The following is a 26,380-nucleotide window of genomic DNA, read 5'->3' on the forward strand; positions in this document are numbered from 1 at the left end:
TGCATTTAAAGGGACAGACACAAAAACAGTGCTTTTTGCTCACCCTCAAAAAGTAACAATTTTAACATGCTATATAAAAAATATCTGTGGGGTATTTTAAGCTAAAACTTCACATACACACTCTGGGGACATCAAAGACTTATTTTACATCTTGTGAAAAGGGCATTATACCATCCCTTTGATGGCAGGGAAGTGTTGTCTCATAAATGACGGAAAATTCCATCAATGGGAGAGAAAGAGTTAATAGTTTGACTTTGTTAGCTTGTGTGTGTGAACTTAAAATGTGCCTGAACTTACAATGTCTCTGAAAATATTTACGTCTTTAATGCTGCTGCTGCTGTTGCTTGGATGGTTGTATTAGTATTCTTGCATATCAGTATCAAATTCTTGTGCTTAGTTGTCAGTCAGTCAGCCAGACAGTAAAGTTCATGGCTGATGTATGAGCGTGTGCCAAGATCCGCCTGTAGCGCCGCAGCTCCTGGAGGGCAGCATCACCTGATAGCCTTCAACAAATTCCCCAAGTGTAGTAAGCGTAACATACAGGGCAGCAGACCAGAAAACATGCACACAGTAGATAAACAGACTCTTTGTATGTTGTCATATTTTGGATTCTAAAAAGATAAATGTTAATAGTTACCATGGGAATGAGCAAATAGTAAACAAGTCTTCTGAATGCGCAACCATGTCAACTTAACTACAAATAGGCCTAGATATTAAAATGTGAGCTGGATAAGTGACATTGCCTTCATATTTTGTCCGAAATCTGACCTGGTCAGGGAGTAAAAGGTAATATTTCCTGCTAGGTGCACAAACTTTTACAAAAACAGCGGATGCAGCTTGACAAATACTGTAGTTTTCACTCAGTCATGACCTCTCCATGATTGTGAGTTTTATCTAGAGAGAGTTCCTCAGGGGAAATAATTTTACCTTGAACTGTTTGAGTTGAGTTGATTTCCGATTGTTTTAATTCAATCTGAGTCAGAGCATCACAGGGCGGATGAAAGACTTTAAAGGGGACATAATGGAAAACAGGATTTTCCTTGCTCCTTTCCTTAAAATAAGAGTCTGATGTACAATGCTGTCATACTTTCAAGTTCACAAATGTAAAGCCCCCTCCCCAGTCCATCCAGACCTGAAAACTTGCAAAACTATAAAACAAAAAAAGTGTAGAATATGGCCACTTTAAGCAAAGAAGTTATCTAAAACTTTTAAAGCTTGAATAAAACACTGTACATTCTCATCTTGTTACAGATCTAAGTTTAATAAGCTATATTTTCTATCCTTTTATTCTCAATGCTGATCAAAGCCTTTTCTTAATAAAGCAGTGCCAACATTAATTTCATACCAATAACCTGTAAACTCGCTTTCTCATTCATGCTTAGGGATCATATAATAGCTGATGGCAAAAAGAGACATGCTGCTCTTTTGATCACAAAAGCTGCAAAAAAGACCTCAGACGGTAATGTAGAATTAGAATAGCAGAGATTGCAACCTTTCAAACTTGCAATGAAATTAGACACTTCATTCAGACACTCCACAAAGTGATTCTGAAGACATATAAAGTAAGTCTATAGTTTATAAATCACCAAACCTCATTCGAAGGTCGATGTTACTTGTCCTGAGCCATATTATTTTGCTGGGCTTTTTTCACTGTCTTTAATTTTTCAATTAAAGATAGACTAAACATGTATGCACACTGAACCACATTATTAATTAGGAGTTGATTAATTAGTCCATTTAATTAATTTATTTGCCAATCATCTCAAAGACCACTTGTCCACAGATCACTGTTTGAGAACCACTGACTGCACTAACCAAACAAACACCAATAATCACCATATAACTGATCCAATGAAAACATCCTTTCCCAAAAGAACCATCAAAGAACCATTCATCCATGTGTAATAGACCTCATTTTGTGATGACGCTGATAAATAAACTGATAAAGAGGATGTTTGTGTACTGCTATGTATCACATGGCACTGCTGTGACTCTCTATTTCATGACCACACAAGTTCAAGCCCCTCAGGACAGTCATTTTAGAGGCGCAGATCCTCTAGATCCTAATGGCGGATTTCACATGGTGCTGTCAACCCTGTGCATAGAAGGAAATCTTGGCTTTATAGTTGGCTAATTAGATACGGTCACAAGGTAAACTGGTAGCCATTTAGAATCGGAAATGGAACAATAATCAGTAAACTTCTTTTAATTTCCCATTACTAACTCTAAGTCTAAGCTAATATTTTACTTGATCTGATTATCAGCATAATCTGATCTGGTTAGGTCAAGCTCAAAACGTTACTTGGTTAACTCGGAAACGAAGGGAATGTCAATAGGCGACCTTTAGCACAGCATAATAACCATCTCACTCTCCCTGTGGAGCCATTTCAACATTCCAGAAATGGGAATGAGTAAATAAAAAAAAAAAGAATATTAGAACAAGAGACTCATTCACATCTGCAGAAGCCATTGTTGCAATCTAAAAAAATGTAATTTCAGAGCCATGTCCATTGTGGGATCGATGACGAGAGAGATGATTACTGAAGTTCATGAGATGAAGCTGAACTTCTGGCCGTGACAAGGACTTGTGACAGTAGATTTGTATCACTGAGCAAAACTGAACTGAAACAATCAAAGCTTGCATGGATGAAGGAAGGGACGACTGTTTCCTGGAAGGGTATTGCGCAGTCAGGAAAAAGAAACAGTGTGGGTGTGTGTGTAAGACAATGATGTATTACCCCATGAGCCAAAAGACTTTCTCACAAGTTTTGTATGACCAGTCCTTCACAGACACACACACACTTAAAAACATCTGCCGTCCACTCAGCCGAACTATCAGAGGTTTCCAGGGAGACGAACACAAACAGTGGAGATGTATGTTGCGGCCCCACCTCGTGCCCTAAGAGAGCAATCAACCTGGGTAAGTCCCCCCCTTCCCTTCCGTCAAATTTCACATATGGTTCTTTTTACCATCTTCAAGGGACTCATATATAGAAAACATCTCAAACACACGATAACATAAACCATGTGTACAAAAGCTTTAAGAAGTAATGGAGCAAACCTGCAATTACATGGGATGATCTTCCGTCTTCACTCTTCGTACGAGACCTCACATCAAGCATTTTGCCAGATTAAGACGTTATAATCAGCCACCTGCTACGAGTAGCAAGCTAGAGGTGAAGATTTTCATAGGCGTCCCAAAGGCGCAAACATATATGTGCTAGGCCGTGAACTTGAACTATGACCCTTACAACCACTAGATGAAAGAGTAATTTGTAGGACGAAGGGTTGCTGAGGTGAGTTACGAGCTTTCTTTCCTCTGGGTCTCTTTGTGTTTTCAAAGCACGCTGAATGAATGAAGGAATCACACAGAATTTTCTCCTACGCAGTCGTCTTGTTCTGCTCAGGAATTCACCCCAACTGAAGGGGGGAAAAAAGGTTTTATTCAGGGGTCCCATCTAAAAAGGCAAGGGAGGCTTCTGAAAGGCTTGTTAAACACTTTGATCTTAGTCCTTTCTGTTCTTGTTTTGAACAGTCAAGCTCCAACAAGCAAGTTTAGTCGCAGACAACCAGTGTAGATGAAACACCATTTCCTGCACAGCTTAGTTAATTTACACTAGTTTATCTTAGGTTGGGCTAGGTTTAAGACTGGATTTTAGACAATAAAAAATAAGCTAGGGCAGGACATGCCAATGCAATAGGCAAGAGGAGAAACTCACAATTGAAAAGCAAATACATTCATGGAGAAAAGACAACGGAGAAGACTCAACTAAACTGAAGAGTGGTTCTGAATATCCAAGGTCTGAATTGATCTCTTTAAGATGAAAGGAAACTGTAGTTGAATATTTGCTTTGATGATAATGTATTATGAATGATCTTAACTAGCACTGAAAGCTGTAACGGTCTTTTCCAATCTGGCAGGTTTGTAATAGAAGACAGTTCAGCTGGAGGAAGTGAATCAAGTCCCCACCGAGGTGGTTATTTCTCCATTTTTTCTGTGAGAACTGTGGATGCCCCACTGTGTATCAATGCTAAACACCCATCGGCAGGGGTTTGGAAAATTCCGGAGCCCCTGCAAAGTGAGCAGAAGGTCAGCTCCAAGCTGAACCAGCAGTAAAGGCCAAGACATAGACCAATAGACGTCCGCTCACCCAGCAGCAGGAGCCATCACTTCTCCTGCCAAATCCATTTATGCAGCACCACCTCCTGCCGAAACACCATTCAACTAGTACCACTGTTCAAGATCAGCCTTCCCAAAAAGATAGAAGAGTTTGTGGTAGTCGCTTTGTCCATTCAATATTTCAAAAGGAGGACAGCACAACTAAATAGAGGACACTTTCTACTGCTTGTGCGATTGGCCAGTAATGTCTCAGTGGTGATGGGTGTCCACAGTTGGGATGAGGCAAATCAAGAAACAGAATATAAGGAGCCAAACTTCCTGATAGACAAAGGGATCCTGCAGGGTCACAGGCATTCAGCCAGAGCCTGCACTGTCCACTGGGACGACATGCAAAGAGACAGATGCATGAGTAATACGTGACTCAGAACCAACAGTAAATTCTAAACTCACAAGCCATTTTCCAGTTATAAATTCCAGTCAAGAATTCTAGAACTTTGAGGTAAACAATTGCACTCAAGTTCAACAACATTGAATTCCAAACACAACTATAACCAATATAAATTAACTGGGGATAACTGGGGTTATCCCATTTCCTACAAACAGCGCTTGTCATTAGGGGGTGAACACCTTGGAACATTGTCCAAGATCATTTGATATAGGAAGTCTTCTAAGGTCTTCTATGGTACAGCTAACTCATTGGGGATGCACTCAAGCTGGTCTCCTTCTAAAAACTTCATTCTGGACCCTGTACATTTTACGAAAGACCCTGCCCACAAGTATGGAAAACTTTGTTCCTCAGGAAAAGCCTTGACAATGGACCACCAATGTACACAGCTGTCACAGTCAGGGCCGTTGAGGCGGTCCAAGGGGCACGGCAATGCCTTTTTACTGGAGTAGTTTGCGCTCAAGTCATATGGATAGTATCCCTCTTTGTGTGTTGATATAAGACTAAAGGTCACTCCTTCCAGCTGTTTCCTTCCACACCCCATGGAGTGAGGGAGAAATGAATGAGTACAGACCGCTCAGGGAGGATGGTACTGATTGCTCAGGGAATCGATGCACTGCCGCTAACTGTAAACACACACACGTGAAGCAAGACAGGCAAGTCATTTGTAGCAAGTTTTAAAGAACAAATTGAGGATGTGACCTAAGAAATGGGAGGAAAGAGTTTTAGAATTGCATCACTGCAGTGAAAGAGCTGAGGTGATCCAGACAGGTTTGTAAAATGTTTCCTCTCTGCAAAGTAGCTCATCACAAATCATGCCAACTGAAGCATGAAGATATCACCTAAGTACCTTCTCATAAAATGTGCTGGGTGTGGATCCCACATGCCTCAAAGGCTAAGAGAATGAAATATAATCCTGTGCTGGGGGAAATTAGTTTTTTTTTTGCGTTGAATCTACGCAGAGTCAAATCACCTAGCTCTCTTCAACAGGCCATTTCAGGCCAGGTCTGAGGCACAAGAAAACGTGTCACAAAATGTAAGCATCACTGTGCAAATAAAAAAAGAAACTGTCAAAGAAATGAACAATGTAATAGACAATATGAGAGAGAGAGAGAGAGAGAGAGAGAGAGAGAGAGAGAGAGAGAGAGAGAGAGAGAGAGAGAGAGAGAGAGAGAGAGAGAGAGAGAGACAGAGACAGACATACCGGACATACTACACACTCAGCTTTAACAAAGAAAGTACATATAACAGGCCTCTATTATTTGTCCATACAACAGCAGATTATATAATTTATACATCTTTACTATATAAATAATTTTAACCTTTAGGGTTTGATCATATTTAGCTAACATTTGAGGATTATTTTGTCCCCAAAGTACTTCCACACAGGTTCAAGACCTTATTTGTTTACATTATTTCATTTCCTAGCCTTTTATCCCCTTTCTCACACACATGTAACTGTATAAACAGGGTACAGGCCTACCCACCTGGAAAAAAATGTTTTTGCCATTAAGAAAACCTAAGATCAAGAGACAGAATGTGAGACATGAGGAGTGTGAGCTTTTTTAAAAGTGAGGCAGCGTGTGTCTGAATTTACTGGTCACTGGTAAACCAATAAAAGAACTTCCAGACTGTCTCGCTTCTTAGCAGTGACCAGTGGGGAGAAAATCACTATGATCTCAGTTTCTTTTTCATTTCTCTTTCTCCCTTTCTCTGTTTAAGGCATCATCTCTCTCTCTCTCTCTCTCTCTCTCTCTCTCTCTCTCTCTCATTCCTGCGTAGTGTACGGATTGTGTGAGCTCAGAACTGGTGGATGACTCTCATATTTCCATGTTTTTTTTTCTCTTTTTGTCCCTGAAATGGACTTACAACAGACACAAGGAGATATTAAACACTACTGTGTGTCCATTAGGTTTGGTGACGGTCAGTGGAAAGATCTTCTAAGGATAGCCTGCACACTTAAACTTTCCCCAAAGAACAACCTATACTGACATTAATATCTACAGCACAGACTTTAGAGTAGACCGCATTTAATTTGACGTGAAAAATATGCGTGGTTACAGATAAGAATATATAGTTTTTTGTTTGCTTGTAAAATCCCTATTTTTTCTCCTTGTTCCTCTTGGTACAGAATGAATATTTGGACAGGACGTCCTGACTGCATAGTCTTGTTATCCTCTGTTTTCATTGCCCCTGCTCCCTCCATCTCCTCTTATTCCTCACTGCTGCCATCCCTCCATCCAGTACTAATGCCTCTCTTCTTCCACCTCACTGACTCTCAGCACTTGTTTGTCCTTGCTCTTTGTTCGACAGGAGTGGAGAGGGCGGAGGGGTTCAGGCCCCCTTCAGAGAGCCCCTCTCTGTCTCCAATGACGGACAGTGCAATATTCTCCCTGCCCCACCCACATATGGAAAAATAAACAAGTGTCCACATGTAGCCACGGAATGTTAATGGTTTCCATAACTCTGCTCCCCACCTGCCAAAATGCAAGCAAGTCCATAATACAGATCCTGACATATTGCATTATACACGGAGTCTCTCATTCAGAGAGTCCTGAAGCAAACTGAAGACTTCTTTGCAATCAACTTGAATGGTCTGGCAGTTCAACCAATGGACTACCTTTTTGCTGAACAATAGAGGACAGACAAGAGTGTTTGAAACTTCAAGTTTTAAAGGCCACAAATGTCTAGACTTTTAGCCTGAAAGTCTTGAAGTGTGATGAGGACTATTCAGTTGTCCGAGGCCTGGAGCCCAACCAAGCCACACTACTGTTGTGTTTATTACATAAACAGGGCTGTTTACTCACACAATGTCCATCAGATGGTCCCTGTAATGAGGTCTAGCCTCAAGACAGTTTGCATGATCTCCTTCACATGCGGTCTCTCAGACACTGGGTGGTCCAGCAGACTCAATATTGAGTTTTAAAGCAGTGTTCCCTTTCTTTCATGACTTCAGCATACAAGAGCTCTTCATGAGCCTGGGGGCGCATTACTTAGGAATTTCGAATGGCTACGTCTAGGGTTTGTGTGACTACTCAGTTTTAGTCAACTAGTAGTCCAAAAAGTAGATGGGATGTGCAAAATTGCCACTTTTCATAAACGATTAGTCTGTAGTTAGAAATCCCTATAAATTAGGCCACATCATGTCCACCAGACCCAAATGCAACCCTAAGCTCCCAAGTCCACACTTTTGTGACGTAATGCTGCTTTGACTGTGGGATAGAAGTGCAAAGGGGGCGCACGAGCACCCTTCTGAAGCCTAAAATGACAAATGGGACACTCTACGGACTTGTGGACTTAACAGACAAGCGGCAGCCATTGTAAGTCCACAAGACTGTAAGTGCACATGAAGTGTGCCATTTGGGACAGGGCCCGGATGTGAGTTTCTTATGGATATATGGATGTTGCTTTCAATAAGGCAACATGTATAAATAAAACAAAATGGCTGAAATGTGCATACCTGGATGCAGAATATTGAGCTTCAAATGTAGCCAGAGAGGCAATCTATATACTGTGGGTGCGATACATCTAGTTCAAGGCAGTTTGTTTAGCCTTTTATCCTACTCTTAACAGTTTAAAGCAGTAATCAGTCTGACTGCAGTGCTCTGAGAAACACCCTGGAGCGAGTAACACACCATAAACAGACTTCAGAAAAAATACTGTCCTTTAAATCTCTTCACAAATTAACTTGTGGATTCTGCATAACATGAATTTGATGTACGCCGGGACACAGTTTGTGGAGCACACTAGAACCAATCAACTAGTCTGTGCAACCACAAACTTTTTCGAGTAGAAAACCTGACATGGTAGCAAAATAACATGGTCATTTCTAGTTTGGACATTTGAAATGATGCTTTGGTGACAATAGATTCTGTTTGCTCTGCTGATCTTGTTTTCTGTGATGCTCTAGAGAGGGACACCCAAACTCATGCTGGGTAAATGTTTAGTTTTCCAGAACTCTGTGTTATTCTCCCCTCTCGCTTGTTCCAGCTGCAGAGGAAATGACAATGCTCGGAAAAAAACAACCGCCGGTGCAAATCATAACCTCCGCATCTCTCTACAGCTGGTACATCTTGAGTACGGGGTGCTTCCTCGACTGTGAAAGGGGTCCTGACCCTGAAATCCAATACGTAACAATATAACGCAATAAAATAGTGAGTAACAAACACTCACATGGGGTGGTCAGATGCTTGTTTCAGGAATCCTTTCAGGCTTCTTGAAGAAAGACAAACACTATGACGACAACTAAAAGCAGGATTACGATTTGAATTGGATAAAGCCCGGATACAAAAAGATGGAGATTAGGAGAGTGGCTCAAAGTAATGCATTTGTTAACAGGATCAGAGCAAGTCAGCAATTTGTTTTCCATCACACAAAGAAACACAAAAGTCTGTGTGTGTGTGTGATATTAATATACAGATGCAAAATTTCTGGCCGTTATTACTAAGCCGATCATTATTTTCATGTTACAGCCGATAACCGATTAATAGCTATTCTTAAATGCTACATTATTTTGTGTAAATAAATATTACACTAAAATTAGCTATTTTCAAGTCGCAATGTAACGTAGCCTAAGTAACAACAGATCTTTTTGTCCATATTGTGATGTACAGAACATCCAAGTAAAAAATAAGAGCGGAGACTTGGTTCTGTCCATCGGTTGTTGATTGGATGAAGGCAGATCCAAAAAATTTTGCACGTTTGTGCATTGATGAATTCAACGACTGAATTGTAATTTGCAGTTACTAGGGGTGTGACAAGGCACTTAACTCATGAGAGGAGATGAGACACGAGATTGGGTTCACGAGAACGAGACAAGCCGAGATTTTTGCACACTATTTTTTAAAAAGATCTCTAGAAAAATAGTCTGCAGGTGCATTTTGAAATATTTTAACTAATCATCTTGTAATGAATGTCATTTCAGTCCTACTTTCTGAGTATGAATTATCATATGCATTGAAAGACAACAATATACAAGCACTGAAAAAGGTTTTACCACAAACTCAGCTGACCGGCTTCTCTCCTGTACGATTTCACATGAGCAGCATAACACTGTTTTCTCTTGGTCTTATTAATAATAATAATAATAATTCGTTACATTTATATAGCGCTTTTTCTGAGACCTCAAAGCGCTTTACATAGATGGGGGAATCTCCTCAACCACCACCAATGTGCAGCATCCACTTGGATGATGCGACGGCAGCCATATTGCGCCAGAACGCCCACCACACACCAGCTTACTGGTGGAGAGGAGACAGTGATGAAGCCAATCAGTATATGGGGATGATTAGGAGGCCATGATGGACAGGGGCCAAGGGGCAAATTTGGCCAGGATGCCGGGGTTACACCCCTACTCTTTTTCGAAGGACATCCTGGGATTTTTAATGACCACAGAGAGTCAGGACCTCGGTTTAACGTCTCATCCGAAGGACTTGTTATTAAGTGCAAACAACAAGTCCAACCATAATCAAAGTACTCTCTCAATATTCAAAGTGTAAATAGAGACCAAATCTTTCTTCAAGCATGAGATAAGAGATGGTTACAACAACACAGCCCAGCCTAAGATAGCTTTCGTATTGGGAGATGTTCGCGTATCAGGAAGCCACTTTCAAAATGTGGGGTATTAAAATTGCGTTTGACTTTCGCTTTCACGCGTACTCTGTGAATAGGGAGCGGCGGTGCTGAGCGCGCATTCTACAAGATGAGATATTTATCAGATGCTTAGGCTGTGTTGTGCAACGAATCCTCCGCCATTGTCTCGTCACGTGATCAGTGAACTCTGATTCCTCCTGCACTCTGCAGCTCGTGTTGGATGAGCTGGATGGAATTGAAGCGACCGTTCTCCAACTGAATTAAATGGTTTTTATTTATATAAAAAGCAAACCGACAGTGGAGGTGTAATGTAAACGTAGCGGTGGCATATTCTATGCTATTTTTCACCCTCACACTCCATCATGGCAATAACGCGAGACAGCTTTTCACCTTGACGAGGTGGTCAAGGTGATCTCGTCACACCCCTAACAGTTACTGATATTAATTTTAAGTTTTTCAAAAGATAACATTTATCATTGTTATTAATTTATAAGTGTTGTTAAAGATTAACTTTAAGTAAGTGTTAGATGATGGAAAAGGTAACCTGTATATGTAAAAATGGAAGAAATGAGCATGAACATTTACATTTCCAATATCAACTGATACCATTACATTGATACAATATCTCTCTAAATACATCCACATATATTGTTAATCTCTAGTTTTTAAAATCCAATTAAAGTTGTTCTAGTTTGAAAGTGTATGACGTTCCTGAGAGACAAAGAAAGATAGAGCAGAGGTGGGTTGACGGGAGACAGGATAGGGAATATTGCTTTACGTGTTCTGGCCTTGTGGTTTCTGGATAACAATGGATATTCCATTTCCCTCCCTGAAGACTACAGCCGGCTACAGAGGCCCAAAGCTCAGCTTAAAAACTTTTTGTCATGACTTCATCGCTTTGCTCTCCCACCCTCTTTCTCGCCTCTCTTAGTTCTGACTCTCCCTCTGCACTCTCATAATTCGGTCTCTCTGTCCCCCTGTGGTGATGGTTCACATGCCGTATGTGTGGCCTCATGGCCTGACAATTCCTGTCCCCTTTTTTTCTCTCAACGCAGCCGCAGGGCCTGGGGCCAGTCCGCTATTCTGTCATGAAAAACATCACATGGATTTTGAACACACAAATGGCCCACAAAGTTTCCTGATTTTAGGGTTTTCAGAGTTGCCACGATGAATTGCAACAAAAGGGCTTAATTTTTTATTGATCAAAATCAAATCTTGGAAGAGAAGCTTGATTTATGATTTGGCATCATTTACTTACACTCACGTCATTCCAAACCTGTATGTTTTTGTTTAATCTGCAAAACACAAAAGAAGATACAAGTGTTCTTTGTCCATTCAATGAGTGTCAATGGGGTCCAAAACTAGATGTTGTTTTAGACCCCATTGACCTTCATTGTAAGGACAAATACATTTGAAACATTCTTCAAAATATCTTTTATTGAGTTAATTTGGAGGCAGATCTATTTCTTCCTCGGATCAAATCCACAATCTATGGAGATCAGTGAAGCAGACCAGATGTGGTGCTTTCTGAAAAGATTCGTTCCCTGGATCTGTCACGATATCACTGTCAGCACCGAATCAGACCTGGCATTCTGTGTCAGATAGCAAATCTGGAAGGAAATGAGACTTTGAAGGGTTGAATGGAGGAATGCGAGTGGCGTGAGAGTGGGACGGCCCGAAAGGGAGTCGGATCAGATCCCCTCGCACACCCAAAGCGATAGTCTTTTTCCAGGTGTGTTTCTAACGTCTTGGATTAAATACAATATTGGAAACACAGAACAATCTGGACAGCATATGGAGACTGGGATGTAAAGATTGCATATATTTATCAAAATAACCAATATATCGGTTATCAACTGATATTACAGATTTTGAATTTATTGTATTGGTAATGATCATTTCCTGATTTTTATTTAGATTATCTTCTTAAGTATTACCCTCACTTAAGGTGTATCTTCATAAATGCTAATAATTTTATAACACTTAAATATAAACTTTAGCTAATTTCAAAACAAATATATACATTTTCATACAATGTTGTTATTTAAAATGAATGATTTATTTATTTATTTATTAGTTTTTTGTTTTATTCTTACATTTATTTAGACAAAAGACTATAGAATTTAAATATCACCATATTTATTGGCTATCAGTCATACTATGAATTAAAGAGCAAAAACAAAAACATAGGAAGGTTGCATTTCGTAAATCTCTAGGTCTACCTAAAAGAACTGTATATTGCTGCAAGGAAACGCTGATTAACTTCTACATCGCCATAGTCCTCCAAATGAGCTCCAAGTGAAACCAGACCCACATACATATATCCTCATGGGTCAATCCCTCTTACTGCCAAATCAGGCTACGCCACCCTAAATCAATCAGAATCCGGCCCAATGACACAAAAATAACTTCAGCGTGTTCATAAACAAACTCTTTCTGAGCATAAAAGTCTTTTTTTTCTGCTTTTCTTTGATTGTTGAAAGCATGTCACATCTACATCACTGTAGAAGAATGCCGTGGGTCCCGGCCCGTGAGCCCAAACCCAACCCGAATACATTTGGTTCAGTTTATCATGAAGCCTGACTCCACATTACTCAATCTGTCTCACACAAACACCATTAGTCTACACACTCTGGGGGCTACGGGCCGCCAAGACACATACGAGGTCGCACAGACACACAGCCACACACAAGCATTTGTTACATGCACACCTGCAAGTACAGAGGGAGAGGGTTTGTTTTATTTTAAAGCCAAGTGATCAAATGACTAAAGGATGGCAAAGGCTGAGTGAAGGGAATGTCACATGACATCATTTACACTCTGTGTCAATGCAGCATGCATGAATTTTACCATCAGTCACATAATGTCTCAGATTAGGATCTGTCCAGAATAGGGAAACATTTGATCACAGACTAGTATTATTATTTTTTATTTTATTTATTTTTTTAAGAAAAGGTCTTTAGTTATGTCACAGCTACAAACCATGATTTGATAGTTAGTAGATTGTGGCAGATGGAATGAGGGGGAGGGGCATTCTGCTTCTAGAGAGCATGTGATTGGACAAAATAAGTGAGTGTAGGATGAGTCATCAGTAGAGATTAAAATCTTACTGAGCCCAAACTGTTCTGATTTGCCAGAAGATAAAAACTCTAAATTGTAAAATGCATATTAACTACGATTCTAAAGTTTGGGGTTGGTACGATTTTTCTTTTATGTTTTTGAAAGAAGTCTCTTATAATCACAAAGACTGCATTTACTTGATCAAAAAGACAGTAAAAACAGCATTTATTTGAAATATAAATATTTTATAATATTAAAAATGTCTTTACTTTTGATCAATTTAATGTGCTCTTGTTGAATAAAAGTATTAATTTCTTTTTAAAAAAACATAAATTTGACCCAAACATTTGAACAGTGGCATGTCTACTAAAAGTGAATTGTCAACATGCAGGAGGGCTCTAGCATTATGATTAGCCACAATGCTAACAGACATGGACTAAAATCCACAAAACTTCGAATATAAGCATATAAAGAAGAACATCAGATCATGCGCTAACCTCTAAACCACATCTCCTACAAACCAGACCAGACCCCAAAGACCCACATCCGAACTAAAACCAGACCACAGCTAGACCACCAGACCCAAACCAAGATTAAACACCTCAAGACCCAGATACCAAGAACTACTGTAGCCCAAAAACGTAGACCAAGACTAGACACAGACCCAGAATAAGACCAAACCCCAAGACTTGACTTCGAGACCCAGATTAAGAACCTGGCTGTCCATTTTATTGAGCCAAAAATGAGAAAATGACTTGACCAAAATGCCATAAACACAAAATATCTTGGAGCAAAAATGAGGCATTATTTATGACATTGAAAGTAGTGTTGAAAATATCACTTAATATCATAGTACTACAGAGATCTAAAGAACTTATGATTTACAGCTCTTATAGTGCCAGTGTGGATTTCAGATCCCAGTTTACAGAACAAAAGTAATAATGTCAAGTAATTTACTGCAAGCGTTGAAACCACAGGCGACTGGATATTGTCTGGCTTTTGGCAAAATGCAAAATTTCTCTTGAAGTGTAGCTTTTAAATCTCTTGGGACGGTCGTCAGGAATTTCAGTAATGGGGAAAGCGGCACTCACTCCAGTTTATTGACTCTTTAATGACATCTGTGCACATATCCGAGTAGCTCTTGGTATTCTGGGATGCGTGGGTGGAGCTTGTGAAGCTGAGTGACAGCATCTTTTCACACTGTAAATGGGATAAAAGAATGATTTATGGTTAGCCTGAGGACACAGGAGCTGGCTCTCCCGCTTTCCCATTGCTTAACACGTTGGCCGTCAAATAGTGCAAAAGCTTCTTCGTAATTATACACCTTGACAACGGTTCACACGCTTATATACATTTTCCTTTTTGCAGCTCAAACTTAGGAAAAATTGAAACCTGCTCATATTTTGTGGTTTTGTTTTCTCCAAATAATCAAGTCTCAAGTATATCAACATATTCTTACTTCAACACTAATAGATCCGAAAATACTTATTAATACTAATATTTTCTAATATGATGTTAAAAAAAAAGAAGGGTCCTTTTAAATTTATCACAATACTGTGTTGTATGATTTCAAAGCAGCAGTAAGTGACTTATTTTTGGAATACCAGGCATAACATTTTCTAACCACTGGACGGATATTGCAAAAAAAGCTGTCCTGGGAAATTGTATTGGTATCAGTTAGAAGCCTAAAATCTGTAAAACAGCAAAAAAAAAAAAAAAAAACACCAACAACATCAACCGTTTGGGGCAAGATTACATGCTCCAGCTTACTGGCAAGGAAATGTACTTCAATAAAAAGACTGTGTACCTCAAAATAATGGAGATAAATGTCTTTCAACTGAGTTATTCTATCAGGCTGCATCCAAAAACTAACATACAACACCAACAATTCACAAACAAATGACTATATAAGACTATAAACCAGTTCTTTTTAGTGACTCAAATCATACAGAACGATCAGTGTAGTCCGAATTCTCAAAACAAATGACTCCTATGAACCAATCCTTTTAACGAATAGTTCAAAAAGACAAGTTACTGGTTTGAATCGGTCTGACACAATGCCCTGTATAACTTACTTTAGAAGAGAGAGAATTTCTTTCATATGCAAGTAAAATAATATTATAACTGAAATATACCCAAATGAATCAGAATCAAATCAAAACGATTTTGTCATCAGAATCAAAATCAAACCTTTATGAATACCCAGCTCTACAATTCAGGCTTCTTCCTAGTAAACACATACAGGGCATGAGAGTTATAAAGAGGTCAGCGGCAATCATGTGGACTGGTGTGGTTTTCACAGCATTTCATCTATGAACGGGACGCATTCATCTGGAAACACAGAGCATAATGGGCCAAAGGCCCTGCGAGCAACCTGCTTTTATACCCACTTAAGATCACGTCAGTAAACAAAAACATATGAAAGAAACTCACCCGCTGACTGCCGTACTCAAATCCTTGCATGCTGCCTTCAGGCAAAGAGTGTTAGGAGAAGTGAAATGACACGGCAGGGCCTTGTTTCAGCATCAGTTTACATCAAACACACTTAGGCACCTTCGCTAACCAATACACACACAAAAAGTCGTCCCTTAGGCAAAGTGGCTCCTTTTGCTATTAAACTGAAGCACATGGTCGACACCCTGACCTGCACAAAGATCTATCAGCTTTGCTGAGGCAAGTCTTTCTGACTTTGATTCAGAGTTGGATTCGGGCCCAGGGTCGCTGCTTTGTACGCTAATGAGTTATTTATTTGCCCGACTGCAAGGTGACAGCTCTGAGAATTCAACGATATACGAACAACGCACCTCCACAGCTAAGATCCAGGAGCTCATATGTACACTCAATCTGAAGGGATAGTGAAATGAAATGAAAGTGAAATTAAAAGAAAGTTGGTAGAGAGTAACAAAAGGTATGTGTTCCTCAGGGGAATGCAAATTGCAAACCTTTTGGGAGGATACAAAAGTTTTGCGACCAAAAATGCAAATTTCTTGGAGGAATGAAAGTTTTGAGAGAACGCAAAAGCAATTATTTGACGAGAAACGCATGCAAAAATGCAAACTTATCAGGACAGTGGTGCTTGGCAAGGCGACTGCATTGCCGCTCAGGTCCAAAATAAATGTAGAGGAATGCACCTCAAAAATGCAGAGGAGATAAAGGCACACTAACCTCAGCACAGAAGAAAAATCGCAACAGACAGAAAAATTCACCTGCTCGAATTCCAGGACTTCCTGTTCTCAAAGTTTTGTCTCTCCTCTCACTTCTCAAACTCAACGCATAAAAATTCCAGAGTTCCTACATGGGCTCTCCAGTCTCCACTGGAGAAGATACCACAATACTCATCTCACACGGTTAGGAGAGACTGATAGAGAGAGAGAGAGGCAGAAACAGAAAGAGAGAAAGAAACACACACACATAAGGGAGGGATCTCTGATTAAAATTCTCCTGGCACATTGTCGAAGGCCGTTGCAGCAATAAAGCCCTGCTGGCTGGCTTTTGTTCAAGTTTAAGGCTGTAGTCTTTTTTCACTCCGATTCTGTCTCTTTTGGTCTTCTGGCAGTCTTTTCTGGAGCTGAAGGGAGGTGCAGGGATGCAAAATGAAAAACTACCAGGGTAAGAAAAAAAGATAGCCCCCTCCTCTCTCCCCACACTCTTGTCTTCTCACTTTCTTCACATGTGGTATTCATTGGTCTCTGAAGGGTTACCCTGTCCGAACAATGCCCAGCATCAGACCGCAACAAAGCCGAAGCAGCTTTCAAACCGTCTTACAAAGTAACACGGCCTTCAAAGCTGAAAGACTGCCAAGAGTTTGCATTGTAGATTCACAATCAGAAATGGGGAACTAACATGGACAGAGATCAACCTGGCCAATTTTAGCATTATATCCACTCCGGATATGTATGGACCAATATTGCGATTCTGGTTGATACCGATTGGCCGATAATTGGTATGGCTGATAACTGGACAATATTAAAAATTTTAAACTACTTTGTCTAAATTAATTTACAAAACAATCCCCAGAACTTGAAAATGTAGGCAACACGAAATTAAAATGTTTAGCATGAAAAATGGATATTCATTTTGAGATTGGCTAAAGATTACATTCAACAATGTTATTAGATTATTCGTTTTTTATTTTATTAATTCTAAGTGAGTGTTAGATTACAGCAACGGTCATTTAAATGTGAAAATTAAATATCTAATACAGACTGATACAGATAAAAAAATCAGTAATATTGGCCAATAACCGATATGGTACCAATATATTTTGCATACCTGGTTACAAAATCTACAAACAACCTTTTATGTATTTTGAGTAAATAATGTACTAAATACATGTTCATTACATCTCATTTGTGGTGTCATCAGCCAACCCACAACCCAAACAACCCACTCTTGTGGTCTTCATAAACTCACCTCCATTAAAACCAAACTCAACACGTCTCTCTCTCTGGAGTTGGTTAATGCTCCACATGTGAGTTGAAACCAGAAGTGCAACAAATTTTACTCCAGTGTCGGTGGTAATTGTAAAGAAGCTCTTGATAGTGCTAGGCTAGTTTCTCCTGCAACATTTTTTTCAGAACAAAAAGTGGGGCTGCCAATTGGTTGTATCATCTTAATGGGATTTTAGTATTGTTAAACGGTTGTCCCAGGGTCAATTTATTAACTAAAGAGGCACAAAGAGATTGACACTGAATTAGCATTTGAATAACTAGGCCTATATACTATTCTGCTGAGTAAGTCATCGATAAATGTGTCTAGTTTGTCTCAAAAGCTCCTGTTGGAGTCTGTAAGACCAAAGCAAGTGCTGTAGATGTAAACAAAATTTCAAAAAAAGGTCGACAATCATTTCAAATGGGACAGCCTAATACAAGCAAAACATCCAAGTAGAGCTCTTTCCTACACAACCAGTGGTTCCTGATGTCTTTTTAATTGCCGAGTGAACTGCCGAGCTCTGCTAGGGAGCGCTGACCAAAGGAGACAGTGAAGAACAACAGTTATGGGAGGATAAAGTATGACTGTGTACTGTTTACCACAGAAAACCCAAATGAAAGCCCTCTGCGGGGCCTCTGCAAGTGTGGGTCTCTCGGGGGATGTTAAAAATCAATATGCAACCAATTATTCATGCAGGAGGAAAAGTCTCTTGCAGTCCAAAAGTTGACAAGAAATTGGAAGATTCTGTATAGTATAGCTGAGAGTTACGCAACAAAAATTCTGTGATAGTTAAAGATAGTTAATAAAAATCAAGTTTTTAATGTTGTTTACAAGTCTATGTGGTGTTTTTTAATGTGCTTTAAGACAAACCACGTGCAAATTCATCAGTCAATACTATTGGTGATTATTTTCACCTAAAAACTGCAGTGAACCAAAGACGGTCTCAAAAACACGGTTTAAAATCGCCCTTGTTCTATATGTCACAAACATGTTGGAACCAATCCCATCACGAGGGGGGCGGGCTTTAGCATGTCATTAAATATGGCAGAGGACTCTCAAGTGAAGCCAGGTTATCCCGGTATTTTTCTGTAAAAAAATCAGGTAGATTTAGCAATATAGCGGGTGAATTATGTATATGATGTACATTACGATGTTATGATGAACTATATGTCTGACTCTTTGATGGTGAACTGGAATATGGCTTGTGTAACATTAGCAACACGTTATTAGGTGTTTGATAACGTATAAGCAAAAGGCGAATCATATTAATTACCGTTACTAGTCCGACGTTGTAGAGAGCAATACATAAAACGCATTACCATGTCATTTTGGTGATCAAATCTGAGTTTTAAGCAAAAAAAAATTATTGACTACAGGGGGACTTTAAAGGCTTTGGAATCAAAGTCACTGAGGACAAGTTCTGGATTTTTCTGAAACCAAGCCAACTGCGTGTCCGGCACCGATGCCCTCAGGCACAATAACCTAAAAATGTAATAAACCTGCCTATACTGGCATACAGATATTGGACATTGGAAAAGCAGACACTTCATGACATCAGCCCTCAGAGGACACTACCATATTTCTGCATCAGAATATCACAGACATGGAGGTGGGCACTTTTGATTTGTCAGTCTGTACAGACCCCCATCCATATCTTGGCACCAGAATATTACAGACATTTCAATGCTCAAAATGCTGGCTGTAGGAATAGAAGCCCCGCCTTTCAGTAAAAACAACCAATCACCTTATTAACTTTTTAGCATGATTGGAGCTCAAAAAAGTAAAATTTCTGCATTTTTCTTGGTCACATTCAGGCCCGGTTCCAGAATCAAATTACTAAGGGTGCTTCTTTCTGTTATATTTAACTAAAACGCTGTCGCTTTGTCAGTTCATCGCAATATCAAAAAGTTCTGTTATAATCAATTAAGCTGCCAACAATAAATCTCTTACTTGCATCGTATCTACACTTTGTTTGTTAATGAGAGGTTTCGTGAGCCTGCATAACTCAGCTCTGAATAAAAACTCTGGCGTTTTGAGCGGTGAGTGGATTCTGACTAACTTAAACACCTGTGATTGGCCACTACGTTCAAGAGATCAACAACTATGTCTGTGATTGGTTAAATTACCAACTGCCGCAAAAACACTTTTAAATAGCTACATTTGACTTTCTCCAGAGCGCAAACACATATAAACACTGGTGCATTTGCCAAATTTGTTTCGCCGATATATTATTACAGTATCAACTGAGGGTGCACTTGCTTGCATTTGAGGGTGCTTAGCAGGCCTGATCACATTTCTTGACTGATTTGAAATATGTTATTGACATATACTCTTGATAGTCATTCCCTATATTCAACTAAGCAACACCTATGCTGCTGTAAACAGAAATTAGCAGCTTACTGCTTAGGGTGTCACCAAGAGGGCCACAACTTGCCTTAAATGGATTTGGACGTTATTCTACATTTTCTGCATCTGAAACCCACTTTAAGACATTACAGAACATTACAGATTTGTAGTTGCAACTCCCCTCAACTCCTTTACTCAAAGGAGTTTGACACCGTCTTACAAAGGTCAAAATCCAGATGCGTGTATGAAAAATTAGCCAGGAATAAGCAGCCCACAGTTTAGAATTTAAATAACGCTGTAGGGGGAAGTAAAATCTGTTTACTTGAGTAATGGCCATACTTTCATCTTTTCCATGGGGACGAATAATAAATGAAAAACATTCACACATTATACATTGCTGCAACCAAACTGAACAATTAGCTGATAGCATGCAGTCTATATGCCTTAGTCAGGTTAGACGTCAAATTGAATTTAACGCAGATTAAAATGATCTTTATAATGGCACGCACTGAATTAAGATCCTAGATCAGTTAATTTTCACAAATCACAACTTTTAAAATGGTTTTATGAAGTTGGACGTTCGTAAAGACGTTTAATCAGCTGTACAATCTGTACTAGTATGTTGTTAAACAACAGTATAGTTCATTGAACGCACTGTATACCTCACAGCCTCGTTTTCATTCCTGTCAAGAATTAAATATGGCGCTACCATGGCAAAGGTCTACTGAGTGTCCAAATGTCAACTGCCAAACAACTGATTAAAAAAAAATGTCTGTGGGGACTCTTTAATGTCTTGGTTTCAAAATTTACAGCCTACAGTTTACATCTAGCCACAATTAATTATAAATATAGTGCTCTCTGACATATTTGACTGGCCAACTTGTTAATGAAGTGTGAATGCCATTTAAAACGCAATCAGGCACCAAGCACGCAAGACCTATAGTGTACACTTCGATATGTATGGGAAGAAAATCACAGACTGGCTGCCATCCATCTAGTGCATACTTTATGCCTCCTATCTAGACTGCATACAAAAAGCAGTTATAGTGCAACCCAAATCAAGTTAAATTTAAATTAGGTTACATTTAACTTATTCAGTTTAATTGACATTAGCAAGTGGTGTACTGCATACTCAAGTATTATATCAATGATTTGGGTCTTTAGCAGGCTTGCAAAATACCACACGCAACAAAAAAGACTGGATTAACAGATTTGGGCACTATTCAACTGCACTGACATTTACAAAACATGAAGAATCTGCAGCTGCACTTCACCACACACAGAGAAAAATGCTGTTCATCACCATCAAAATTGAGTAAATTCAGGATTTAAGCTACTTAAAAAACTGAGCTTTTAAAATGTATGTTGCCTAAGCTTATATTCCCTAGCAGCGGTTGTGAGACCTCTGTTATTGGAATAGAATCATATTTGCAAGCCTTTTTCTGTTTCTTTGACAGATTAAGGGTTGATGTTAGATAAACAGTATTTTTCGACAGGGCCAACAAGTCTGAAATGCTGGACCCAGTCGATAGTCATTTACATTTCCTGTGCCAAGACACGGATGTTGACTGAAAATGTGTAATAAAACACTCTGATGCATATTAATGATCTCAGATCTCAAACGCATTGTCAGGGCTTGACATTAAAACCTGCCAACCCAACAAATGCGGGAGGATTTCAGCAGTGGCGTTTAACACAGTCACTCCTACTAGCCACCTTGATGGTTGAATTATAATATACAGTTTTTAAGTAGTCTTTTAAAAGGGCATCTGAACTAAGTGCAAAAATATAAAATTTCAATACATATAAATACTGAATTTTCTGAAACACTTCCAGTACGAATTTTCCGCAGAATAGATACACGCTACCAGCTGCGCTTTCTCACTCCCTCATCTCTCCGACAGCGAGTTACACACAAACCCGTTTCATTTGCTCCGGATGAATATTGTTGGTGTTATTTTGCTTGAATTTCGGTATGGGTTTGTGCGTACTTTACCCATTTAGATTTAGTGCTTACACTCAAAGTGCTCGCACATAAAGCCGCCTGAGTACCAAATTGAGTACTGTTTTCGACACTTATTGCGCTTAACCAGTCAAATACACACAAAATAAATGTCAAAATGCCGAGTATTCATGTAAACAGAGTCAGTTACATCTAAAGTGAACGTAAACAGTTGAGAAAGAAAACGCATATGAAACAGTATAATGGATCCGTGTGTCAAATAAGCTGCCAAATAATGAGACAATATCAAAAATATCTATATGCCGTTTTTTTTCCTCATGGTATCAATGTCAAAATTGTGGCCAATAAAAAAGCTGAGTGGCTAGTAACTTTGAAAAAACACTAGCCACAGTGGCTTGTGAGCAAAAAAGTTAATGTCAAGCCCTGCTCATTGTGATTTGTGAAGGCTGTTGCAAAACGCTCAACGTACAAACAAGGTGATGGACATCGCTTCAGGGTGAATCCATTACAGATGGGGTAATTTACCACAGTTTTATATCAGAGAGCTTCTGGGGTCTTGGCAGGTTGGGAGCAAGTTGCCCTCTGGCAAACCCAAACAATCAAGAAAGTGTCAGAGAGAGGGAGCACCAATAAAACAGTCCTTTGAGAGCCTATCTGCCCTGGTTACCCAGCCAGGGAAGCCAAATGCATCACTGCACACTAGATCAACAGACAGCACAATGTGTCTGTTGATGGGGACACATAACAAATCAGATCAGGCAGGGAAGGGACATTGTGAGACGAACCCAAATGTAACTGAGAAAAACAAAAAACAATAGAGTAGCTCATTTCAGCTGCTAAAGGCAAAAGTTCATTTGCAGTACTGGATGAGATCTCAAAAATGTATGAGGAACATGTTAGGTGGCAAACCAGAACTATGATTGCTCTAAACTGGGCCTGTCTATAGCTAACGTCTCTACCTACCTATTTTTATGCAGATTTTGGGATATCGCACTGAAAAAATAAAAACACACCAAAAACATGCTGGATGGAAATGCCAAGATTAATTCTCAAAATTAGGCAGTTTTTATCCGATAAGAAGATATGATCATAAAATTACAAAGACCTCTGACTTGTGTATTAAGGTTCCGATGTGAAGAACGAACTGATGTGACGTAATTTCAAACAAAATCAGTCTTAAACGAACTTCGTTTGAGGTTCCGGAAAAGTTCGCTTTGGCTGGTAAACTCCTTTGAGTATATCGGGGCCTTAATGGTCTCAAAAATTCATGTTTTGACGTCAAGTCATGCAATTAACGTTTTCATGATCGATCACTGCTATCACTTCAGATTACTTGGACAAACACAATCTTGCTGTTTTTTCAGCAACGATTCCAGTAAGTGCGCAACAACCTTTGGTTTACTGCCACAAGAGCCCTTTGAAGTTGCCTTCGGTAAATACAGACACAGACGCAAACATACTGTACATGCAATTACATGCAGCAGAGCTACGGTGAAGTGCAGATCCATGAGCCATCATGGTTAACTCAGCTGCTGCCTGTGAGGAAAACACCCAACTGGATAATCACACGCACACACAATAATCCCACCCTCAATACTGAGTGTCTGAGTTTTAACTGTGTTTTCGGCATTCTAGAGCAGTGAAGTCACTCGACAGACTGTATTGAGTGGGAGTGAGTCCTTTTATGCAGTCAGGCTCTTATTACATTACAAGACCACAGAGCAGAGAAATCAACAGCTTTACAATATCATCTATCCATGTAAGACACAGGATCCGTTCCAAAAGCAGATTGCCTGGTTGTCTACATTAAGTCAGAAACGGAAGTTGTGATCGTCTTTTCTTCCCTATTATATATCAGTGTGAAACGGCTTCTCGAACAAGAAAAAAAAATGCAGGGTGGGACTTGATTTTATCCATTGGAAATTGGTTGTATAGTTGTGGTTTGCTATTGGTGGATCTCATGTGAGTGAGTGGCCCTAGCGCCAATAAACATGTCATCAGAGAAGAAGAGAGATGTCAATGAAGATCATTTTTAATGATGGTGCACGGACAAATAATTTATAATACATACTGCAATATTACAATTGTGATTTCATGGTGACATTTTAAATGAGTTTTTTGCACAAAATAGTTGGTCCAAAAGTTGGCAACCCTGGCTGTTTCTTCAAGAAACAGAAAAACAACAACAAAGTACTAGAGAAACAACAAGAATAGACACACGCAATGACAAGCACTTGTGTGAAGGGTTGAGAGAGATACATGCAACTCTACTTTAAAAGAGTTCGATGACATTTTATTGACTGATAACTTCTGGAGAGAAACTCTAGTGCCTGAGTTCACGCACACTATCAAATGGAGTATACTTTAAATGGCTATGGCTGTGTCCGAAAGCTTAAAAATGCTGCCTTCGGAAAACGTATTCCTAGGTAGGAAGGCATCGAGGCCCATCCAAATCCAATGATAGCTTCATGTCTCCTGAGATCCCTTCATCTGATCGAGTTTTGAAGGCAGCAGATTTATCCTTCACTGCCTTTGATATCCCACAATCCACATTCTGCAACAGTTAAAATAAAGATGGCGCCTGACAGTTGCGGTTGGTGGTCAGTTTGTGTGCGTTTTTGACCAACTTTTCCCACTTTTGATGTAATTTCCAGCAAGAAATTAGCATTGCAGTGAATAAATATTTCCCTAGTTTTCACCAAAGCTTGCTCTATCGCTGCCTCAGAAGTTTTGTGAGTAGATTCGATGAAGATGAATATGTAAATATGTGCTGCGCACTTCCCTCTTAATAACAAAAAAAAAGAAAGTGGTGAGAAAACAGTAGTTTAGAAAGTATCGGATCATAGCGATATGGATATGTTTGCACAAGCTTCAATTCGGCACTCCAGTAAAAGTCACATCACATTTATTTATAGGGCACTTTATATAATACATTGCTTTAAAAGCAAGCAGCTTTACAGTATTAAACGTGAGAAAACAGTGTCAGTGTCACTTTCGATTAGAATTAAAACTTCAATTTCTACTATATAGCGGCTCTCCAGTGTGTTCAAGTTTTATTCGCATTTGACCTCAACGAACTGAACAGGAGAAGATTTCCATGTCAAAGAAGGCGGAGCCTCAGAGTCACACCCACCTATTACATAATCGCCATGGTCCAATGGTAGTTCGAAAGTGTTTACCAGCCAGCGTGAACCAAGTTCGCTTGGCAAGCGGTTTTGAACTCCAGAAACAAACTACAAAGAACTTCGTTTTGGCCTGATTTCGTTCAGAATGACGTCACACCAGCTCGTTCGTCAGTTATTAAGTATATATTAAGAATATTCTTTTAGGGATAGGGTTAGAATTCAGGTGACTATAATTAGCTTAGAATTGCTAAACTGTACAAAAACAGTATGTGCTCATTTAGATAAGGTAAAGTTCCAGTCCTGCCAAATATACTAAAATTGTAATCTTAGCATTCCAAAATCTTTCAAGGTCATCCTTAAAGGGATAGTTCACTTTGAAATTAAATTTTGGTATGTTTTAGCTTACCTCAAGGGCATCCAAGATGTAGGTGTCTTTTTTTCCGCAGTAGTTTCAATTTTGATATTTTTAGGTCAAACCGTTCTTGTCTGTCAGTCATTTAATGCAGGTCTGTGGTCACTGTCTCAAAGAGCATGCACAGAGTCCAAATTAAAACAATTCCCCATCGTCCAAATTAAACAATTCCCCATCGTAAGTACACATTGATGGCCTAAGACATGAAACGAGCGGTTTGTGTGAGAAAACGAACAGTATTTATATCGTTTTTTAACTCTTCTACACAGCCACGTCCAAGTGATCTGAGGGCGCTCGCGCATCCTGGTGTGTGACGTGTACGCAGACTGGTGCATAGATATATATACACTAGAATAGATGAAACCTTGCCTACGGCATTCGTTCCAATGAACTGCCGTAGCCAAGGCGACATCTAGTGTATATATATCTATGCACCAGTCTGCACCAGATCACTTGGACGTGGCTGTGTACAAGAGTTAAAAAACGATATAAATACTGTTCGTTTTCTCACACAAACCGCTCGTTTCGTGTCTTAGGCCATCAATGTGTACTTACGATGGGGAATTGTTTAATTTGGACGATGGGGAATTGTTTTAATTTGGACTCTGTGCATGCTCTTTGAGACAGTGACCACAGACCTGCATTATCTGACTGAGAGACAAGAACGGTTTGACCTAAAAATATCAAAATTGAAACTACTGCGGAAAAAAAGACACCTACATCTTGGATGCCCTTGAGGTAAGCTAAAACATACCAACATTTAATTTCAAAGTGAACTATCCCTTTAAATATGTGAGTTATGAGCTTTCCAAATCCAAAAGGATTTAAGTGGCAACTTAGCTCAGTTTGGACATAATGTGAAGTTACTGCATTTAGCAGCATGGTA

General features: G+C 39.5%; 1 protein-coding gene across 9 annotated transcripts in view; it reads right to left on the reverse strand.

Moving 5' to 3' along the window:
• The window catches only part of add3a (adducin 3 (gamma) a), a 97,332-nt gene that overhangs the window by 37,569 nt on the left and 33,383 nt on the right, over positions 1 to 26,380 (reverse strand). Inside the window, exon 1 of one of the 9 annotated variants that reach the window (XM_079889726.1) lies at positions 16,424 to 16,556. The exons of 6 other annotated variants lie outside the window; for them this stretch is intronic. The gene's annotated coding sequence lies outside the window, so the exon portion shown is untranslated. Of the gene's footprint in view, positions 1 to 16,382; positions 16,557 to 26,380 lie in introns of those variants that run through there. 2 more of the 9 variants (XM_079889727.1, XM_079889723.1) reach the window with 2 other exon arrangements.

Source organism: Squalius cephalus (genome assembly GCF_949319135.1).
Source record: "Squalius cephalus genome assembly, chromosome: 13".
NCBI lineage: Eukaryota > Metazoa > Chordata > Actinopteri > Cypriniformes > Leuciscidae > Squalius > Squalius cephalus.